At 37.0% G+C, this 21,370-nt stretch overlaps 2 pseudogenes; both read left to right on the top strand.

Moving 5' to 3' along the window:
* Positions 1-1,488: 1,488 nt before the first annotated feature.
* On the top strand, positions 1,489-2,442 carry LOC114683661 (annotated as a pseudogene).
* Positions 2,443-17,952: 15,510 nt separating this feature from the next.
* LOC114683660 lies at positions 17,953-18,876 on the top strand (annotated as a pseudogene).
* Positions 18,877-21,370: the final 2,494 nt, after the last annotated feature.

Genomic DNA, 21,370 nt, shown 5'->3' on the forward strand with positions numbered 1-21,370 from the left:
GGAGCATGTCTGTCCATACAGATCTGCATTTGATTAGACAATGTGATCATCACAAGTAAGAAGTTCTGGATCATCATGTTAAAAGAGTTTTATAATCACTTTAATGTCTAGGTAACATTTTGAACTATTAAGATTTGTGCTTTCTACCTCTCTCATTATCTTGTTTATCCACATTTCTTTGGCTCTTCAATCCACAGACTTCTCCACATAATATGAACCTGAAACGAATTTACAGAAAGTCAGTATTTTCTTTTGTGTACTTGATAGTTGTTTAATGTGAAGTCAATCAATCTCATTGTGGGAAAACACAAAATCCAGAGCATTACATCTTATAAGCAATTGAAGTAAGAGGCACAAAGCTAATAGATTTGCTCAGTTGTAGAAAAATAAATTCACTGCATCTCAGCTTTACACTCTTGTGGCATGCTTCTGCCCTTACTGCTCTTACTGATAACCCAGATTCTTTTAAATATGTAGTCTATAAGAAATAAAGTATTTTGTTCCTGAGGAGAACATTGAAATGCTATTGAAACATGATATAATCAACCTACTCCATTTGTGTTCCAAGATGTCAACTTCACCATGACTACAACATTCTCAGTATGTAATTAAAAAAGGACATGTCACTAAGAAATGAACATGTCTCTGGAGTGACTATAACATGTCAGTTGTTAACTCTATAATGTGCCTTAAGATTTTTAGAGAAATATAAAAATTGACCTTTCAGTTTAAATGCCAGACATATAGTTACCTGAAATTCTTTATTCCTAGACTCTCTGTGTCTTGAGCTTTGTTGAAATTATTGCAGGAGAAGCATTGAAATTCTTGTTAGCTAATTCAGGCTATTTCACTGGTGTGATTAAGAACATTGAATCTTTCAGAAAATGATTTTCAATTCTATATGATGTATGAAATGCTAACTGTGATTTAGTTAAAGTATAGATAAATCATATGTGACATACAGAAAAAATAATTCCCAAATATTTTATATTTACTAAATGCCAGACAAAATGTAAGTCTTTTCTATTCACAAGGAAGGAAAATGAGTGAAATTCACCTTGTTATTGGACAATACTACAGTGGCATTAATAAAATGAAATCTGGAAAAATATACAGAACTTAGATCTGCTTCATATTTAAGGATTTCTACAATTCACTTACACCTGCCATTTCTATATTTCCTCACATGTAAAATGTTTATCAGAACAGAACCGAATTGATTATATATGAGTTAAATATGTATAAGTTATGTATAAAATTTCTAGGCTTAGAATAATTATTAATAATATTTAGTTAATCATTGAGTGTATTATTATACATTTTTACCTTAAGGAATTAAGCAATGGTTATAAAAATCTAATATGATGTTTGCTATTCAATTTGTAAATCTTTATAAAATTGAAAAATCTATCAAAGTTGGACCATTCATTTTGTTTACATTCAGAGGAACTAAGTTTTAGCTGTGTGTTGTTCACTTCCCTAGACTTCATGGAAAATCATAAAAATGTCACAGAGTTTGTCTTTATGGGCCTTTGGGAAAACAGACAAATAGAGCTGCTGTTCTTTCTCTTGTTCCTGCTTTGTTACCTGGCCATCTTAATGGGGAATTCTGTCATCCTACTCACCATCACTTACAGCAACTTAATTGAACAACCAATGTACTACTTTCTCTGCCACCTTTCTCTCATGGACCTCTGCTACACCTCGACCGTGGTGCCCAGGCTCATCAGGGACTTGGCTGCAGCAAGAAAAAACATTTCCTATAATGAATGCATGACCCAGCTCTTCACTGCCCACTTGCTGGCAGGTGTAGAAATCTTCATCCTGGTGTCCATGAACTTGGATCATTATGTTGCCATTGTCAAGCCCCTACAGTACATGGCAATCATGAACAGGAAGAGATGTGATATGTTGATTGTTGTGGCCTGGGCAGTGGGGTTCTGGCACTCTATTGCTTTACTTCTCATGGTGCTCAGTCTGCCTTTCTGTGTGATTAATGTCCCAATCATATTAATCACTACTTGTGTGATGTCAAGCCTCTTTTGAAGCTGGTGTGTAAAGATATTCATGTTGTTAGTATTTTAGTAATTGCCAACTCTGGGATGGTGGTAGTTGCCATTTCCTTGTACTGGTTGCTTCTTACATACTTATCCTGTATAATCTGAGAAGAAGATCAGCTGCAGGGAGGCGCAAGGCTCTCTCAACCTGTAGTTCTCATGTAATGGTGGTAGTTTTATTTTTTGTGCCCTGTATTTATACCTATGTTCTACCTGCAGGAAGTGAGAATAAGGATAAGGAAATTTCTGTATTTTACACTGTGATTGCCCCCATGTTGAATCCCCTCATCTACACTCTGAGAAACACTGAGATGAAAAGTGCCATGCACAAGATTTAGTCTCGAATGTCACATTCAGAGTTGAAATAAATGAAGCATTCTTGTGATTTTGGTCCTGTGTTCCCAGGTCAACTATCATTTGGAAGATCACAGAAAGCACAAGCTATATATGTGTTTTTGGGGATGGGGTTATGAGTCAAAGAAACAACTTACTGCATGCACACTCTAGATAGCACAAATTAGTCCTGAAGTGGTCAGGTGGATGGGAAGACTACAACAATGGCCTTGGTTTGGTAGAGTACGTGTTTAGGATGGGAAAACCCTAGGTTCCATTCTCTGCCACACCTACTCACCCCACACACACACTAAAAATGAATCACCCCTTATAGCGATTTCAATTCTCTGTCTCAAATATTACATAAAACCCTGTCTTGTTATTAATTTAATCCAACCTTCTCACTTACTTGATTTTACTCTTATTATATCTAAAATTTTTCCTATTGCCATGTATTCATTATACATTATACTGGACTGCATAAAGGCATTTTCATCTATGTATATAGTATACTTTGACCATATTAGGCTTCCATATTTCCATCTCTTTCATTGGTTACCCTTCTAAAGCCTATTTGACTATAAAGCTATAACCTCATACCTCACTATGCTGGAATAATAATGGTGTTATGAAACCTGCTTTGGGATTTGGGGAGTTCAGCAGGGCATACTGCCTTTGTAACTCTTTCTGTCTATGCCTTACTAGTTTGCAATAGTCATGAGAGTATTTTTTTACGATGCATGTGTAATGATATAATATTTCAGCTGGAAGATCTCAGTTTATGAATTGAAGTCATAAGAGGGCAAGTTTTAGGAGACAGTTTCATGAAGTGTGCTTTTATTTTCACATTCTCTTCTTTCTTCCTGTGATGTCCTCTGTATAAATGCACACCAATATTTCTCCTAGATCCAATGCATTTTTCCTTCATCCCCTCAGCCAAGCTTGCTCTGGTTACTGTGGTTGAGAGTCCATGCCTTATATATAACCACACACCTGCTCTTACTTTCTCGGGAAGATTCTGGATACCAATTAACAAGCCAAAAAATCTCCAATTCCTCTACATTTTTTCAAATAATCTGGTATTTGAGAGCAATTCTCTTTAAAAACTAGTTCTTCACAATGTAATTCAGTCAGGCTATAAATATAATACACATATGTTCTCATAAAATAAATATAATTTTTGACATTATTTTTCTTAGAAGTAACTCACAAAAATTAAGGGATAAATAAACACACCAAGTGACACTCAAAAGCATTTTGATTTTATATGTTTGTGTTCATTGCAGTGTATAACTGAGTTATAACCTCAAATTTTATTTGTATTTTATGTCACTGTACTTACTGGGCTTCCAATTCTATGTTATAAACTGATGTCACCTAAAGTCATATGAGGACCAATTTTTAGAAAAAGGAAATCAATCAGCAGATGTCTCCACTTACCTCAAAAAGAGAATGGAGTCCAGCCTTTTCACAGTTCCTCGTAAAATATCACGTTTATTTTCTCCATTGCACAGATATTGCTTATCCACTTATAGTTTCTCCCATGTGTTATAAAGTGTTGCCATTATGCATTCTCTCTCCCAGCTCAATGTTTTAATTCCCTTTGTTTACCTATTTTCCTCTACTCATGCATTAGTCTTTCTTTGATAAGAATTTCAGGATGTATTCTGTACACAGTTCTTTGATTGAGCTTTTACTGTCTTAGCATCATGTAGGAATTGGGAAAGGGGAGAATCTTAAAGACATCATAGTTTGTATGTGGTGTCAAGAACTCCTCTTTATGTTTATCTCAAAATGTGCACACATCTAAATCACTGCTTCACCCATGCACTTGTTCAAAAGACTAGCATATTAAGTGAAATATTTTATCCTTCCAAAAGAAAATTATCTCTATCATTATTTATGCATGTGCTTTTTTTTAATTACTTGATGCTATTTGACATCTTTCCTTGGAACAGTGGGATTTTCAGTGGTAAAGCAGAGTGTGTAAATGTATGCTGTACACACATGTGTGAGCATCATGAGTCCATGCATGCTTTTTCCTCCTTGAGATATTTGATGGTTTAGAAGAGTGGTCAAAAGAAGTGTCTGCACCAACAAAAGACTGCTATTCAGCAAAACATACCAGAAGAAGAAACATATATTATGTCTTATTTTCTTTTTTAGGATATGCAATTTGGGGATAAATATGATGTTATGATATTAGATTGAGAATTATATTGAACTGGGAATAATTTACTACTTTTCTGTGTTCTTTCTAAAATTTTATTTGTGATAAATTCATTTAGCAATGTTTTTTATTTCTTTATGATAATGATAGCACCAACAATCCATGGGATTTTTGTTTAGTCTCTTTCCTTGCTGGGAATGCAAGCCAATCATTTTCTATATCACCACAGGAACATCTATTTATGCCCTGAATGCTATGCCCCGACATTCTGCTACTTTCATTTAACTCTTACATTTTCTTTAATGTGCCTTAAACCTTAGAAAAGTTGATATGAGTATGATAATTTTCTGAACACTTGGCTTCCAGCCCATAGCAAGATTTACCTATTATCAGTCTCTTAATCAGTTTTGATTCTCTTTATGACTGCTACACATTATATAAAGAGTTTTTTTCCTTCATGAACAAGGTTGAAGATAACAATAGCTAATTGACATGAACACAGATGTTTGGAAGGCATTTGACATACATATCATACCTATTTAACAAAGCAATAGAAGTAGACTCCTTGCTGGAATCTATGACAGCTCCACACATGTTTATTATTCATATATTTTGTACTGGTTCATAGTATCATGCTCAGGCTCCCTCATGGCATTCATGTGGTTGTGTATAAAAACACACACAGTCTTCAGTCATAAATATCTAGCACACAACGAAAACCCTCTACTGTGGTATTTTTGCCCTCCTTTACCAACAGGATGAAACCACTCTTAAGCATGATCATTTAAGGAGTATGCTCTTGAGTATGTATGGTTGAATGTCATACTTTAAGGAAAAATCATAGTAATAGATATATGGAGTAGGGATCTTTGCTTAGCTCAAAGTCATGAAGCACACCTATGAAATATTCCAGTGATGTACAGAAATACCCCTGAGCATTCTCAGCTTACAACATAAAGTTTTAGCTTGGAAGAAAGGAAAATATAATTTCAAGGTATATTTTTTAATATATATTTTTATTTTATAACTAATGTAATTTCATATCTCAGTCACAGAATCCCCCATCCTCGCACTTCCCACTCCCCAGCCCTTCTCCCCAATGCACCCCCCATTCCCACCTCCTCCAAGGCAAGGTCTTCCCTGGGGAGTCAGCCCAGCCTGATAGACTCAGCCAAGGCAGGCCCAGTCCTCTCCTCCCAAGGGTGAGCAAAGTGTCCCAGCATAGGCACCAGACTCCAAAAAGCCAGCCCACACACCAAGGACAGGTCCCAGCTCCAGTGCCTGGGGGCCTTCCAAACAGTTCAAGCTAATCAACTGTCCCACTTATCCAGAAGGCCTGGTCCAGTTCCATGAGGGCTCGTCAGCCGTTGGTTCACAGTTCATGTGTTTCCACTAGTTTGGCTATTTGTCCCTGTGCTTTTTCCAATCATGGTCTCAATATCTCTCGCTCATACAATCCCTTCTCTCTCTCACTGATTAGGCGCCCAGAGCTCTGCCTGGGGCTCAGACAGTAGATCTCTGCATCTGCTTCCATCAGAAACTGGATGAAAGTTCTATCATGACAGCCAGGGTGTTTGGCCATCCAATCACCAGAGCAGGTCAGCTCAGGCACTCTCTTGACCATTGACAGTAGTCTACAGTGGAGGTATCTTTGTGGATTTCTGAGGACCTCTCTAGCACTCTGCTTCTTCCTATTCCCTTGGGGTATTCATTCATCATGGTATCTACCTCCTCATTCTCCCACTCTGCTCCTGATCTAGCTGGGACCTCCCGCTCCTCTAATCTCTCTTTCCCCCAACCTTGCCCTTCATTACCCCCTTCCCCCAGTTTGCTCATGAAGATATCATCCATTTCTCTGTCTTTGGGGGATCCCTGAGTCTTTCTCAGTGTCCTCTTTACTAGGTAGCCTCCCTGGAGTTGTGAGTTGCAGTCTTGTTATCCTTTGCTTTACATTTAGTATCGACTTATGAATGAGTACATACTATGTTTGTCTTTCTGAGTCTGGGTTACCTCACTCAGGATGATTTTTCCTAATTCCATCCATTTATCTGCTAACCTCCTGATGTCATTGTTTTTCTCTGCTGAGTAGTACACCATTGTGTATATGTATCACATTTTCTTTATCTATTATTCAGTTGAAGGGCATCTAGGTTGTTTCCAGGTTCTGGCTATTACAAATAAGGCTGATATGAACATAGTTGAGCATGTGTTCTTGTGGTATGATTGAGCATTTCTTGGGACTATGCCCAAGAGTGGTATAACTGAGTCTTGAGAGAGGTTGGTTCCCAGTTTTCTAAGAAAACACCATATTGATATTCAAAGTGGCTTTACAAGTTTGTATTTCCACCAACAGTGCAGGAGTATTCCCCTTGCTCCACATCCTCTCCAACATAAGCTGTCCTCAGTGTTTTTTATCTTAGCCATTCTGACAGGTGGAAGATGGTATCTCAGAGTCATTTTGGTTTGCATTTCCCTAATGATAAAGGATGTTGAGCAATTCCTTAAATGTTTTTCAGCCATTTGAGATTCTTCTGTTGAGAATTCTATGTTTAGCTCTATAGCCCATTTTTTAATTGGACTGTTGGGCATTTTGATGTCTAATACCTTGAATTCTTTATATATTCTGAATATCAGCCCTCTGTCAGATGTGGGGTTTGTGAAGATCTTTTCCCATTCTGTAGGCTGTTGTTTTGTCTTGTTGACCATGTCCTTTACCCTACAAAAGCTTCTCAGTTTCAAGAGGTCCCATTTATTAATTGTTTATCTCAGTGTCTGTGCTACTGGTGTTATATTTAGGAAGTGATTCCCAGTGCCAATGCATTGAAGACTACTTCCTAATTTCTCTTTTATCAGGCACAGAGTAAGTGGATCTATGTTGAGGTCTTTGATCCACTTGGACTTAAGTTTTTTGCAAGGTGACAGATATGGATCTATCTGCAGACTTCTACACATTGATATACAGTTATGCCAGCACCATTTGTTGAAGGTGCTTTCTTTTTTCCATTGTATAGTTTTGGTTTCTTTGTAGAAAATCATATGTTCATAGGTGTGCAGATTAATGTCAGGGTCTTCTGCTGTGGGATGGTCTGTATGTCGAATTACTCTGATTGGTCAATAAATAAAACACTGATTGACCAGTGGCTAGGCAGGAAGTACAGGCAGGACTAACAGAGAGGAGAAAAGGAAGAACAGGAAGGCAGAAGGAGTCACTGCCAACCTCTACCATGACAAGCAGCATGTGAAGATGCCAGTAATCCATGAGCCACATGGCAAGGTATAGATTTATGGAAATGGATTAATTTAAGCTATAAGAACAGTTAGCAAGAAGCCTTCCACGGCCATACACTTTGTATGCAATATAAGTCTCTTTGTTTACTTGGTTGGGTCTAGGTGGCTGTGCAACTGGCGGGTGATAAAGATTTGTCCTGACTGTGGGCAAGGCAGGAAAACTCTAGCTACAGTCTTCAGTTCAGTTCCATTGGTCCATGTGTTGTTTTTTATGCCAGTACCAAGCTGTTTTTATTACTGTAGCTCTGTAGTAGAGCTTGAAGTCAGGGATCGTGATGCTTCCATAGGTTGTTTTATTGTACAGGATTCTTTTGGCTATCCTGGGTTTTTTGTTTTTCCATATGAAGTTGAGTATTGTACTTTCCAGTTGAGTATTGTTCTTCTGTGAAGAATTAGGTTGGGATTTTGATGGGGATTGCATTGAATCTGAACATTGATGCAAAAATACTCAATAAAATATTGGCAAACAGATTCTAAGAACACATCAAAACAATTATCCACCATGATCAAGTAGACTTCATCCCAGGGATGCAAGGGTGGTTCAACATATGAAAGTCTGTCAATGTAGTACATCATATAACAACTTGAAAGAAAGAAAAAAAAAAAACACATGATCATCTCACTAGATGCTGAAAAAAGCCTTTGGCAAAATCGATCACCCCTTCATGACAAAGGTCTTGGAGAGATCAGGAATACAGGGAACATAACTAAACATAATAAAGGCAATTTATAGAAAGCCAACAGCCAACATCAAAGTAAATGGAGAGAAACACAAAGCAATTCCACTAAAATCAGGAACAAGACAAGGCTGTCTGCTCTCCCCATACTTATTCAATATAGTACTTGAAGTTCTAGTCAGAGCAATAAGACAACATAAGGAGATCAAGAAGATACAAATTGGAAAGGAAGAACTCAAGCTTTCACTGTTTGCAGATGACATGATAGTATACATAAGTGACCCCAAAACTTCAACCAAGGAACACATACAGCTTATAAACATCTTCAGCAATGTAGTAAGATACAAGATTAACCAAAAAAAAAAAATCAGTAGCCCTCCTATATACAAATGACAAATGGGCTGAGAAAGAAGTCAGAGACACATCACCCTTTACAATAGCCACAAATGATGTAAAGTATCTTGAGGTAACTCTAAATAAACAAGGGAATGTCCTATGTGACAAGAACTTTAAGTCCTTGAAGAAAGCACTTGAAGATGTCATAAAATGGAAAGATCTCCCATGCTCATGGATAGATAAGATTAACATAGTAACAATGGCAATCTTGTCAATGTACATTATTAACAGAGAAGGTGAATGCCTTGCTCAGTCACTAATACTTACTATAAAAAGCTAAAAGAAAGCCTGAGCATATGTTGTGACTCTAACTAACCTCATCATCATGGTTGTGAGATATTCAGTAAAGACAGGCTTACAGCTAGGAAAGGAGTAAGTCTGAACTCAAGGACAACAGATGCTGCCTTTCAGATACTATTTTACCATTCTTACTTAAGGAATCTTTATAGGAAGAATATTGTCAACATAATAGGCAAACTTTACCATGATTTAGTTGTGCCACAATCTTCAGTTCTTAGGTGTAAAACATTCAAACAGATACCAAGGTGGAAAGCTCCTTTCCTTCTGATGGTCTTAATTTTCTCTGTCTTTCTTTTATGTCTAAGAAATAACCAACATATCCCTCTCTTTCACCTTTTTGTGAACTATTTCTTAGGCTTTTGATTCTTGTAGCATTTTCTAAATATAACATCTGATTTTCCATCACTGCTGTGGGACGGTCTATAATGTCAAAATTGCTCTGATTGGTCAATAAATAAAACACTGGTTGGCCAGTGGCCAGGCAGGAAGTAGGTGGGACAAGGAGAGAGGAGAATTCTGGGAAGTGGAAGGCTGACGCAGAGAGAAACTGCAGCCGCCGCCATGACCAGCAGCATGTGAAGATGCCGGTAAGCCACCAGCCACGTGGCAAGGTATAGATTTATGGAAATGGATTAATTTAAGCTATAAGAACAGTTAGCAAGAAGCCTGCCACGGCCATACAGTTTGTATGCAATATAAGTCTCTGTGTTTACTTGGTTGGGTCTGAGCGGCTGTGGGACTGGTGGGTGACAAAGATTTGTCCTGACTGTGAGCAAGGCCGGAAAACTCAAGCTACACATCACTGAACCCCACACTGTAAGTCCTGCCAGAATTATCTTTGAGTGATCAAGATAAAACTATTTTATGCTTTTTCTTTCTATTATCTCCTCAGTGAATCCATATTCGAATCCTGAATTACATGTCATTCTAAGTCCCTCCGATCCATCGCCTTCTTTTTTTTGTAAAGATAAAGCCCGATTATGAGGATCAGCAAAGATGAAAAAGATCCCCGTGTCCCACACTGGGAATACCAAAAGCAAAGTTGTTTGTTTTTGTTTTTGTTTTGTTTTTCTGAGAAGAGGAATCAGGTTGTTTTATCTAAGAGACCTGTAAATATAGGTCAATATACATACAGATGTGAGCCCATCATCATGCTAAACATAGTCTGATAATCCAGCCTCCCTCCCTCTAGGCTTGAAAGCCATCACATAGTAAGATAAACAGGGAAACATGCTGGGCAGATGCAGTGGGGCTGGGCAGATGCATGCCATGCAGGCATGGCAGCCAATAATATACAACCCAGACACTGCATCCATGTGGAGAGTTTATTATAATAAAGAGAAAAAGAGGCAGTGCACACCTCGTGGGAGGAAAAGCAGAAGAGAGAGGGAGAAAGGGGCAGAGTTTTTCTTTCAAAAGAGGCTTTTATGTCAGACACAGGGCTGCCCCAAGGGACTGGTCAGAATATTAACATTCCTCTATTTTGGATTATTATAAAAAGAGGTGAGTTAGGAGAACAAGTGGGGGGACAAGAGTGTTGAATTCTTGAGGCTACTTCAAGTTGGCAAGGGGGGAAGTGGGGAAGGGGGAAGCCAGGAGTCATGCATGGCAAGAGGCTGGAGTGAAGAAGTAATTCATAACACCATGGATTTGAAAATATCATGGTCAGTCACCACTCATCTCCTTACAAATGGATCATTAGGAGGATAGTACCTTTTGGCAAGGATTCCAGAGAGCTTCTCTGGACCAGTTGAGTGTGAAGACCCCTCTTAGTAGGAGAAAAGCCTGCTTCACATCCGAACCAGAGCAGCCTGACTCCAGAAGGAGAAAGAAAATGTGATGCAAGTGAAACAGTAAGATCTGAGGACTGACTGTCTCCTGGAGGAGAGGCTCTTACATGCCCCAGAAGCTCCTCTGACTGCTGCAGTTGCTTACAGACCCTCACTGCTAAGTCTGCCTGCTTTATGCCTTCCAACTCAGAAACACTTCTTCTTTCTCTTTCATGTTCCCACTATTTTACAATGGCCCAAACCATAAGCTATATGCCCTGACACTCTAGGCATTCTCTCCAAACACACCCATTGCCCAAGAGACTATTTGCAGAATTTCTTTATGAAATCTGACTGCTTTCTTAAATTATAACTTCAAAACCTCATTTTCTCTACTTATTCCTTTCTACAAGTAGCTGGATATATCTCTAGCTTGCTTACTCTATTGGTCTTGTTTGTTTGTTTTTTCTATACTATGTTCTGATTCATTTTACCTCAAGTTTCTGAATAATATTTCAGTTGTTTTATCTATAAGACCTTGAAAATGGAACCATCTGATTTCAGTGACATGGCTTTGTAAAAAAAATGGAAAGGCTTTTTACTTAATGTGAGATACAGAGCTCTGTATTCATACTAATCCTCAGAGAAATTGTTAAGAATTTAGCGATCTTAAAAGGTATCTTCTGGCCGGGCAGTGGTGGCGCACGCCTTTAATCCCAGCACTCGGGAGGCAGAGGCAGGCAGATCTCTGTGAGTTTGAGGCCAGCCTGGGCTACCAATTGAGTTCCAGGAAAAGCCCAAAGCTACACAGAGAAACCCTGTCTCGAAAAACCAAAAAAAAAAAAAAAAAAAAAAAAAAAAAAAAAAAAAAAAAAAAAAGGTATCTTCTGTAGGCCATAGAACAGACTTCTGGTTTCATCATTCAACACTTCCCTCCCTGAAGATATTTGTCAATACCTTGCAAGTTCACTACTTATGCTTTAATCTCTTCCTGCCTGCCCCTTCAACATTGTAAGGCTAATTTAGGGCAGCACATGGAGGCAGGGTCATGATCCAAATTCTCTCATATCAATAATATTTTCTCTTTTTTTTCATTCCTGCCACTGTCAATTTCACTACCTATTCATATGTTTCCTTTTCTTCTCTGTCAACTTCAATACAAATGAAAATACCTCTGTTCCATAACACCTGTCTTGTTAGTGAATTCAAGATGACTCATTTAATATTGCTATAGTCTAAAGAGACAGTGCAAATTAGATGCATTGTAGCCTCTGGAATGTTTATGATTAGCTGAAGAAGGGAAACTTTAGGTGATAATGCTACCTGCTATGTCAATGTCTTGTACCATTATGTGTTAATGTATTCCCTCTGGAGGGCAGAAATAACATTTTCTTTCAGTATCCTGGGGGAAAGCTGCTATCAAAAGGTTTTGGACAGGTGAGACTCCTGTAGCCAGTCCTCTAACAGGCGAGAGAGATTGCTTCCACATTGTGAGTTCGGAGAAACCTTATTACAGATTTGGTAAAGATGTATATTTCAATATGTTTGAACACACTGTGTGAATATATGATTAGAGTATTATTCTAGCCTTTGGAAAAGAAGCATTAAATTTAACAGCTCAGTATACTATCTTTGGAATAAAGCAATTCTCTAAAATCAATGAATTCCTTATAAGAAACAGGTATGCAAAAGTCCATCATTAAGTGTGGGAAGTGAAGGATGCATTTGGTATATTAAAGTTTATGGTTATTTCTTGAGATGCTAAAGTATAGAAAGATTACCAAATATTTTCATGTAAAGTAGCTAAATGAAATTAGACTGACCAAGAATGATGCAGGTGCACCTAAAACCTAGAGGATATTATATTACATCTAACTAAAATTTGTAGAAAAGTTTAGTATGGAATAATGACCTTGACAAAACTTCTGCCAGAATTTTTATGAGCAAGTTCAATACTTGAGCAGAGTACTATATACCATTAGTATAGTATGAATATTCTTTACATGCTTCTAGAATGATATTACAAATCTCCAATTTACAATAGACATACACCTGAGATTTATTTTAAAAAGTTGACTAACTGCTTCACAGATAAACTTCAGACTAGCTAAAACAGTAAGGATACATATTATAAATGTAATGAAGAATAATAATAAAATAATCATGTATGAGGCTGTTCCTGAAATCTCACTATGTAGCTGATTCTTCACAAATGTTTGGTATCATCTTATGATGCCTAAGCCCTTCATAATACACCTGCTGTCTGTCTAGTAAGACTCAAAGAATTATTTCATAGACAATTTCCTGACAACTGAGGAACTAGATACAGAAAGTGTACCTTAAATATGCTGAATTGTGTGAATTCTCTGCCCAAGGCTATTTCCCAGTGCTCCTTTTGATGTATAGCATGAATCATGGGATTAAGTAACAGCTTGAAAGGCTTGAGGAAGGTTGTTATGTAGCTCTATAATTTAAGCTCTTACAAGCTAAAAAAATTTAGGCAGCCAATTAGTATTCCTAGAATATAATAACCTATGCGTGGAAGTAAAGTTAAGTGTAAGAGTCTCTGAAAGGCATAAAGCCAATGTCACTGAATTCAGGACAGGTGATTCTTCAACATAGCATCTTGGAGAAGCAGATTCTTCCCACTCCAGGCTCTCAGTACTATGCAGACCCATGGAAGGAGCCATCAGACACTTATTTCCACCCTCCTGTATTCTCTGCCTTTCCTGGTTTAAAATTATTTCAGTTCTTCTCCATCACCTCCAACACCTTCATACCGGGTGTTTACTATTTCTTTAGCCAATGTAGCTAATCTAAAGTTGCTTCATCTTGTTTGAAAAGTAGAGGTAAGTGCAGTTGTTTCTAGAAGCTACTATTTCTTTAGCCAATGCAGCCAATCTAAAGTTGCTTCATCTTGTTTGAAAAGTGGAGGTAAGTGCAGTTGTTTCTAGAAGTTATGCTGTATTCTGGTGCTGTTTGTCTTGAGGACATTGAGGTACATTTTAATGCCTGATGAGAACCTGAGGAATTGAAGTTATTACTACTTTTGGAGAGGCATTGGGACAGTTATGGTTTACAGACATAAATTCAAAATATAAATATAAATAAAAATAATAAATAAAAATCTAGACTAAAACCACAACCACCACAAATCCAAAACAAAAACAAAAAAACTCAGAGCAGTCAAAGGAGAGGATGCTTTTTTTAGTCTCCTTGCTTGCTAAAAATATCAAGGATTGATGTCTCATTTTGCAATGTTAAGATAGCTATTCTTCTGGACATCAGCATATCATGCTAGATTAAGCTGTACAGAGCATGGGACCTTCCATTCTGAGCCATTTAGGAACTGATTAAGATGTTTTGATGAATCTCAGTTCTGTTGTTGCTTCAGTTAGAGCTCTTGTCTTTAGCTTCATAAATTATGAATGCAGTTGCCCGCTATTGTACACAATAGATACAAAATCATCAACACATTAGTTATGTGAATGTCTTCATAATCTGAATGACATTAACAATATTAGATAGGTATCACTGCATTCAAAATGGAGAATATTTCAATTGAAACATCAAGAAATTTCTATATTGCTAATGACACTGAATTTAGTACTAAAAGCAACAAATATTGAAGAGACATAGATGTCCAAGTCTCTAATTCCACAAAGCTACTTGAAAGGCACACATAATTGTAGTTTACCAATATTGCATAAAATTATGAAAAAGTATAAAACTACTAAAAAGTCATTCTAAAGATAAACTACAATTAGTGTTTCTCAGTTAAAATATTTTGCTTTAAACAATTCTTCACATCACACAGAAAATTAGTTCTTTTGTTTCTTACAAATGAATCTTTTTAGATTCTCACCTTGTCATCCATAGACTGTACAACTATTCTGTTTAGAGAGATGCAAATCAATTTTTGTCTGTCAAAAGGTAATCATTCCTGTCTTTGTACAGGAAGTTTCTTGATTGAAGCTTTAAGATAACTGTAGCATAGATGGAAAAATGACCAAGGAAGGAAGAGAACATTAATTACTCTAGTCATTAAGTAATTGATGAAGACTCACAATTATTTTCTTGTTAATGAAATATGAATCTATGATTTATGATTTTAATTTATTTTTAAGTATTTGCCTGTGTGTGCAAGAAAAATAACTCCATTGTATCCCTTGACAATATACACATCAATGTTAAACAAACCTAAAGTATAAAGCCAATGAAATGGATAAAATCATATAGTATTTGATGGGATTGTGTTTTTTTTTCATAAATTAATTCAAAAGACCACAAGGTCCTCAGGTTAGTTATTCATTTTGTACATTTTTTTAAAAAATAAAGAAGACATTAATCATAATTTTGAAAGTTAGATATGAAAACTATTTTTCTTTATGGTTTCAGTTCTTGCCAGAGATCATACATTGCAAATAAATATTTTTTTCACAATAAGTCCTGTTTAACTTTTTTTTTTTTAAATTCCAATCACAGATCCCCCTCTTCCCTTCTCCAACCCCTCCAGCCTCCCCCCACAACACACCCCTCATTCCCTCCTACGAGAAGTTAAGGCATCCCATGATGAGTCAGCAGAGCCTGGTATATTCAGTAGAGGCAAGTCCAACCCCCCCCCCCCCCAGGCTGTGAGAGGTGTCCCACCATAAGTGTACTCCAAAAAGCCACCTCATGCACCAGGAATGGATCCCGATCCTACTGCCTGGACGCCACTTAAGCAAATCAAGCTACACAACTGTTGCTTATTCAGAGGGCCTAGTCCAGTCCCGTGGTGGCTCCACAGGTGTTAGCTAAATTTTATGAGTTCCCACTAGTTTGGATTGGTTGTCTTTGTAGGTTTCCCCATCAAGATCTTGATGCCCCTTGCTCGTAGAATCCCTCTTCTTCCACTTCGACTGCACTCCTTGAACTCAGCCTGGTGTTTGGCTGTGGATCTCTGCATCTGCTTCCATCAGTTACGGAGAAAGACTCTATGGTGACAGTTGGAAGTATTTACCAATCTGAGCACTGGGGTAAGCCAGTTCAGGCACCGTCACCACTATTGCTAGTAGTCTAAGCTTGGGTCATCCTTGTGGATTCCTGGGAACTTCCCTAGCACCCCAAAATGAATAACTTGATTAGACATTTTCAACTTTTTTTTAAATACTAGAGAGAAATAGCTCAGAAGGTAAGAGTACTTACTGCTCTAGCAGAAAAACTGGTTTCCCAGCACCCACATAGTGGCTGACAACAATCTCTAAACCTATTTTCAGGGAGTCAGTTTCAGCTTTTAGGAAGAAGGAACACACATAACATACATACACACATGCAATAAAAGCATTAATGTGTCTCAGGATCCAGGCACACATGTAGGCAAAGCATTCATGCTTCTCAGGATCCAGGCACACAAACGGTACTTATACACATGCAGGTAAGTGACCATATAATAAAATTAAATAAATTTTAATTCATTTAAACTAGTGAGAGAAAGATATCTTTCAAACTGGGTGACATGATACAATTTCCAAGGATGTGGTGAACCAAACATACAAAGGTAAAGTTGTATCTGTCTCAGTTATAAGACTCTGCCTTAGACCAACCAGTTCATAGTTCTCACCATAGAGCGTGTACTGCAGGTACAGCAGGGATAAGAAGAACACTGTGGATAATTGGGCCTTCAAAAGTATCTTAAATTTCAATATGTATGATGATAATGACATTTTTATAAACAAAAGCTAGAAAAGTTTTTACTTTGAAAGTCTGTTCTAAAATTTCCCCCATTATAAAAATAGACTTTATTTAAAGAAGCGATATTTATACTTCGATAGGATCATAAAAATTTCCAGGTCTGAAAGTAGGTTGAACAAAAAAAAAACATCCATCCTTTCTCTTAAAACCATACTATCCTGCTTTTGAAACTTTCCTGTTGCTGAGAAAGTGAATTTTTAGATGCATGATTATTAAACTATCTTACTGGAGATGACAGCTGCAATCTGATCCTACAAATTCTTGGCAATGATCACCAAAGTATCCTATATATGAGGATATTTAGTTTGCAAACATGTACCATTAGATAATATAAAATATCCTTTCATTTGAATGTATTCTCAGAGCACATGAATAGTCTAAGGTATGTTTTTCAGAAGTAGAAAAAAAATAGACATTGAGATATTTAACAGTCTATCAGGGAACATTCTTTTCTGTCTAAACACACCATTTTTTTTTTTTTTTTTGAGACAGGGTTTCTCTGTGTAGCTTTGCGCCTTTCCTGGAACTCACATGGTAGCCCAGGCTGGCCTCGAACTCACAAAGATCCGCCTGTCTGCCTCCCGAGTGCTGGGATTAAAGGCGTGCGCCACCACCGCCCGGCTAAACACACCATTTTTAAAATATCATGGAGAATATTTTAAGATATTATCAGATTATTTGTAGAGCACTGGCATTTTTGTTTTTCTTTCAAAGGATCATATCTTGAAATGATTATAGTAATACTTATAATTGTAGATAATGTAACATTAATGGAAAATAAGAATTTTATAGAAAGTAAAGCCTAGGGAACTTTACTTGACCACTTCCAAGGATACTCAGAATTTTCTAAATAAAGAAAAATAAATAATAGATAAGTGATGCCCCACCAGAATGTTTGCCCATGAAACAATAAACAAATAATAAAGGAAAGTGTACATTTCCATTTTACATTAATTGAACTGCAAAATTAATCAGAACATTCTAAAGTCAGTAATGTGTGTGTGAAGAGTTGCAGAGAAAGTGTTATCTACCATATTTTGTGACTCTAATGAAGTTCTTGGAATTAAAGACAGAGAGTAGGAACAACAGTTTAATAACACAGATGTAGGATATATTTATGACAAAGAAATACTTTTATTTTAAATAATCTATCATGCACTTGGTAAAACTAGGTCCTTTTTCTTTTGCAGAAGACACATTTCATGCTCTTTCCTTCTCGTTCATGAACCATGCAGCTGAATATTAATGTGACCAGTTTTCTTCTCCTTGGCTTGACACAGGACCCTAGGAGGAAGAACTTAGTGCTTGCCATTTTCCTGTTCTTTTATATAGGGACATTACTGGGTAACTTTCTCATATTGCTACCATCAGACAAGCCAGGCACTTGGGAGTCCAATGTACTTCTTCCTGTTCTATTTGTCCTTGTCTGACACCTGCTTCTCTACAACTGTAGCTCCTAGAACAATTGTGGATTCTCTGAGGAAAGAGGCCTCTATTTCTTTCAGTGAGTGCATAATACAAGTCTTTACATTCCATTTATTTGGCTCACTAGAGATCTTCATCCTCATCCTCATGGCTGTTGACCGCTATGTAGCCATCTGTAAGCCTCTGCACTATATGACCATCATGAACCGCCAGGTCTGTGGGATGCTAGTGGCCATAGTCTGTGTGGGATCGTGTGTGCATTCTTCAGTTCAGATATTTCTGGCCTTGAGTTTACCCTTCTGTGGTCCCAATGAAATCGATCACTACTTCTGTGACTTGCAGCCACTGTTGAAACTTGCCTGTTCAGACACATATGTGATCAACCTTCTCCTGGTGGCCAATAGTGGGACCTTTGCACCGTGAGTTTTCTCATGCTCATGGTCTCGTATGTCATCATTCTGTATTCCTTGAGAAACCACACAGTGCTGAAGGGAGGAAAAAGCCCTGTTCACTTGTGTCCCCACATCATCGTAGTCATCTTGTTTTTTGTGCCTTGCATTATTTATATACACGCGTCCTGCAACCACCTTCCCTATGGACAAAATGATATCGGTGGTTTTACACAATTTGTACACCTTTCTCAACCCTCTGATTTACACACTGAGAATGCAGAGGTAAAAAATGCCATGCGGAAGCTGTGGAGCAAAAAAGTCTCAGGTGATATATAAGGAATCAAAGGTTTGTATTTATTTTAATAAAGAAAATCTTAGTTTCAGTTATATGTTTAGAATAGCACTGTTCTGAGAATGGAGGTTTGGTTTCTTCAAGAGAATGGACAAACGGGGTGCATCCTGAAATAAATATCAAATTATTTATGGAAAGAAGATGTAGCAAGGAGATGTGAGGATTTATCTCAGTCACATTGTTTTAAATGTTGATCTCTATTAGGTCTACGTTCTGTCAAATATCTTCTATTTAGAGCATTAGAATGTTACCTTCTCTCAAATGATTTTCTTTATTATAGATTTTTTTTCCTTATGTTTCCTCATGACACTTTTGTTCATGTCTTCTTCAATCAAAGGAATGTAATGTATTTACAAATTTATAGAAGTTTTTGCAAGGTACAATATGAGTTGTGTTGTTTGTTTAACTGTGTGTGTGTGTGTATGTGTGTGTGTGTGTGTGTGACAGAGAGTAAAGGTCTGTTTATGTGTGTGTGCACCTGTGTTAGCATGTTCTTCCTCTTCACATTGTGCTTATTCTTAACACCTAACCTAGGAATATCTTTAAATTAATGCTATCATGATTGGTGTTATGGCTAGAATATGTGTGAATGTATCTGTCATTCTTAGACATCTGCCTGTCTATCTATCTATCTATCTATCTATCTATCTATCTATCTATCTATCTATCATCTATCTATCTATCTATCTATCATCTATCTATCATCTATATATATCATTATACAAAGAGAGATACGTGCAAAATATATATGCATATTTTGTGTTAGATAATTTACCATTCCAGTTTTGAGATTATATTCCATAGGTTTTTGTTGTGTGTATGTGTTATTACTCAGAACCTGTAATAACATTAGAACAAGTAGAGAGAACCCACACAGCAGAAACCCTCTGACATTAGGAAGATTCCACTTGTGGCTTTACTATCACGATATTTTTAAAATAATAATTGGACACTTATGAACTTTGGGGGAACAGTTCATCTTTAATCATTTGAGGTTTGCATTGAACTTTAAAAAAATGTAAAACAATGTGCATGTCAAACAAAGCATATTTCTGAAATTGTAATTCCATATAAACTATGGCACTCACACATCACCACTGGAAGACACTGCAATTAATTATAAGTTCTCTAATTATGGTATATTCTATTAATTTATCATTTCAATCAGAGGATGAATATCTCTATCTTTCACGTTTACAAATGAGACTCTACAATCCCATTTAAAAAGTCTTCATGAGTGCTCATGTACTCATGTTGTTGTTTTTGTTATTTTTTTTTGTTTTCTTTTGCAAATGTGCAGCATAGAAAGTCTTCAAAGTGGTGTAAGACTCTAAAATTAAAAGAATGTAGAAATGAAGAAAGGGCAGTTCCTTATGTATAGTTTGTTAATCTTTACTGAACATGGATCACAGAAAACAATGAGATTTTCGGCACCTGTTAAGCTCTGTCAGTGTCTTCTTCACAAAGCCGTCCTGTCCTTATGTAGTAAATAAGACCCTGTTGCAAAGAAACCACATTCTTACACATACACACACACACACAGTATCTGTGGTGATGGATTTGCTAATATATTTGCTTTTAATGTTCATTCTTCATATTATATATATACACATCAAATAAAAAACATTTTACCAGTTCTACAATAAAATTGGACAAGAACCATAAAGCAGGAACTAACTTAATCTGGAATGTAGGCTAATATCTTCAGAACACTATTTGGTATTTCTTTCATTTCTCCTTAGACCTTCAGTGAACTAGGCAGGATCTCTGGGTATATCATGCCTCAAAGCTGATGAGCTAGGGCCCAGAGAGTGAGTTCAAGTTCCTCAGGCCTTTAAACTTGATATTTCTGATGCTCACCATCTGTACCACAGTCTCCTCTAAAAGAAAGATGACTTAAAAGCCTTCAAGTATCTCCATCCTCTTTGCAAAAGACACATTTAAAGGTCAGGAACTAATTTACAAAAGGGATCCACAAGATGACAAAGATTTTAGGGAGAATTTGCTTTTCATTTCTAAAAGACAGAACTATTTATGTCCTGCTTAAAAAAGAATAGGGAATTTAGAAATATAACAAGAAGAATGAAAAATATAATGGAAAGAAGACAGGAAGATATAGCCAAGTTTCAAATTCCATTTACATAGAGAGAATGAAACCTTTGCTGGGAGTGTCTTTCTCAGGAAATTGAAAGAAAGCAGGTGTGACAGGGTCTGATTCTGCTAGGCTGCCCAGAATTGCTGTGCAGCTGAGATTGACTGAAATCTGGATCCTCATCCTGACTCCCTCACCCATCCCCATCCCTGCCAGGCCCACATACACACATACCCTTAGTACTAAGTTTTCAGGCCTATCCAGTAAACATACTGTTTATTTGTTAACATTTAATCATATGAATGCAGCCATGTTATTCTAGGCAATACAGGCTTTCCCAGGAGTAATACTTATATTACTTATATTTCAATATAATTAAAACCTAT

Source organism: Peromyscus leucopus, chromosome 4 (genome assembly GCF_004664715.2).
Source record: "Peromyscus leucopus breed LL Stock chromosome 4, UCI_PerLeu_2.1, whole genome shotgun sequence".
NCBI lineage: Eukaryota > Metazoa > Chordata > Mammalia > Rodentia > Cricetidae > Peromyscus > Peromyscus leucopus.